This window comes from Phytophthora infestans, genomic scaffold (assembly GCF_000142945.1).
Source record: "Phytophthora infestans T30-4 supercont1.779 genomic scaffold, whole genome shotgun sequence".
Lineage (NCBI taxonomy): Eukaryota > Oomycota > Peronosporomycetes > Peronosporales > Peronosporaceae > Phytophthora > Phytophthora infestans.
This window is the reverse complement of record NW_003303024.1, coordinates 6,777-9,375: the sequence shown is the minus strand read 5'-3', so window position 1 is coordinate 9,375 and position 2,599 is coordinate 6,777. Positions and strand designations below refer to the sequence as shown.

Here is a 2,599-nt window from a genome sequence, read left to right as displayed (position 1 = left end):
TCTGTAAAACAACCAATACATTTTTGGCCACGGATAGCGAGTTATTTATAGTTTTAATTCAAGCATATATAATTCAGCAGCTAGACTCCTCCTCATTCTGACGTTGAAGCTCACGATCGAGCCGCTCTAGATCATCGCGATCCAATTCACCGCTGCCGTCTCGATCCAGTTTGTGAAATTGAGTGATGATACCGCCGATATCGTCCTGATCGACCTTGTTTAGCTTCACGAGCATGTAGCACAAATACTCCAGCTGGGACACCTTGCCGTCACCATCAGTGAGTAAAGATATTAATTCTGTTTTTTAATAATAAAAATATAATTTTTAAATTAATATAAGGTAAAACGTTATGTAAGTATAAGATAAGAATGCTTATGCTTATACTTAAAAATAAAAATAAGAATAAAATTTTTAATTTTTTTTGCATAATCTTATTAAATTTATTTTAAAATTTCTTTTAAAATTTCTATTTAATTTATTAAATTATTATAAATCTAAATTTAAATTCCCTTTTGTTAAAAAGTATTTTAAATAAAATTTTATTTTTATAACTTGAATTTAATTAATTTCAGATATTATAAAATTTTTTTGATTTATAATAATTTAATAAATTAAATAAAACAGGAAAAATGGGACTTGAACCCATAACAATAATTTTGGAGACTATGATTTTACCAATTAAACTATTTTCCTTATATTTTTGAAAATTAATTTAAGAATGTTTAAAGATCTCTTCCAGACACAGGTTCCCCTACGACTACCTTGTTACGACTTCATCAAAGTTACTAATTACTTTTTAGGAATTTTAATTTATTTAATATAAATTATAAATTATTATAATTAAAAAATTACATAATAATATTAAATAATTAAAAATTATTTTAAAAATAATCAACTTCCCTGATGTGACGGGCGGTGTGTACAAAGTCCAGTAACATATTCACCGCAGCATGCTGTTCTGCGATTACTAGCGATTCCAACTTCATAAGGGCGAGTTTCAGCCCTTAATCCGAACTAGGATAATTTTTAAAGATTTGCTCCAACTTTGATCATTATTGCTTCTCATTGTAATTATCATTGTAGCACGTGTGTAGCCCCAACTCATAAGGGCCATGAAGACTTGACGTCATCCCCCACCTTCCAATTAACCTATCATTAATTTTTTTGTTAGAGTGCTTTTATTTTTTTTAATAAAATAGCAACTAACAATAGGGGTTGCGCTCGTTAAAGGATTTAACCAAACATTTCACAACACGAGTCGACTTCAGTATCCACGACTGGATCTGGGCCCAAGACTGGATCTGCGGCGTCCAAGACCGGATCCGGACCCAAGACTGGATCCGTTGTGGCATCCAAAGCGGGATCCTCGGCATCCAAATCCGGATCAACTGCCAAGGCCGGATCCGTTGCTGTATCCAAGTCGGGATCGGCGCCCAAAACTGGATCCACGACTGCGCCGTCGTCCCAGGCAGTGGTGTCAACTGGATCCACAGCCATCGCTGCTCCTACGACGGGGTTAGCCCCATCCACGGCTAAATCCGGACAGTCTCAGTCGGGATCCACCGCTGCCCCTTCGGTGACGACGCCTGCCGTCCTTCGGCCAGCTTCCACCGGCCATCCGCCCGCCCGTGCTGGACCCGGGAAGGGGAAAGCTAAACGTGTCGTTCCCCCGGGATGTGGACTTGGCAGCTCGGAGGACGGCGAGGATGAGGAGTCGGACTTGTCCGACGGCTCAGGGCCTCCCATCCGATCGTCGTCGAAGCGTTCGTCGTCCTCCGGCCCGTATCCCTTCACGCTGAGTGATGAGGACGAGGACGATGACGATGAGCGTCCGGAGGATTCGGAGGAGGCTCGAGCCGCTGAGGATGCCTTGGAGGAAGACACGCGACGGGCTCTGTCCCAATCCCGATCCGAAGCCCGGCGGAGATCCCTCTCGACACCGCCTCCACAAGTCGCTGGCACAGCCGGATCCGGAGGCGGCACTGCGGGATCCGCGATCCAAGTCGACAGTGATGGTGGATCGGGTAGCGATGGTGGGGAGGGGGTCGCCTCGTGGTGGCGGACTCCTTGGATCTGGCGGAGGGGGGTCGCCTGGTGGCGGATCCCCCGGATCTGGTGGAGGGGGGTCACCTCATGGTGGCGGATCCCCGGGATCGTCTCATGGTGGCGGATCCCCTGGATCTGTCTTGATCCCCGCTCCCCCTAACTCGTCACTGCCAGGGATGCTCCCCGTGGCTCCGTTCGGTCCGGATGCCGCCTTCATTCCTGGTAGACGTGCTCCTGTGGCCTTCGCTACCAGAGACATCGAGCCTTGGTCCGCCAAGAAGTTGAACCGGGTCGCGGTCATCTCAATGAAGATCACGGTCCTGTTCCCGCAGTTTGGCACGCCCTGGAATGTTGTTCACAGGCATCATTGGCACGCTGGGCGGCGCCATGTTGGCATATCAGAATTCGTCGCTGCGTCTACAGGGATTCGGCCGCAACGACGAGGAGGTAGCACATTATCGGCTGGAAAAGAGAGGATGAGTGGATGTGCGATCAATAAATGAGCAGGTCTGTTTGACGGGATTTTCGTGTTCATTGTCATGCTAGGACTGA

At 45.9% G+C, this 2,599-nt stretch overlaps 1 non-coding gene across 1 annotated transcript; it reads right to left on the bottom strand.

Moving 5' to 3' along the window:
• Positions 1 to 622: 622 nt before the first annotated feature.
• Positions 623 to 694, bottom strand: PITG_31689. The gene has a single exon. It is a non-coding gene; the product is annotated as a tRNA-Trp (tRNA).
• Between the last annotated feature and the right edge of the window lie 1,905 nt (positions 695 to 2,599).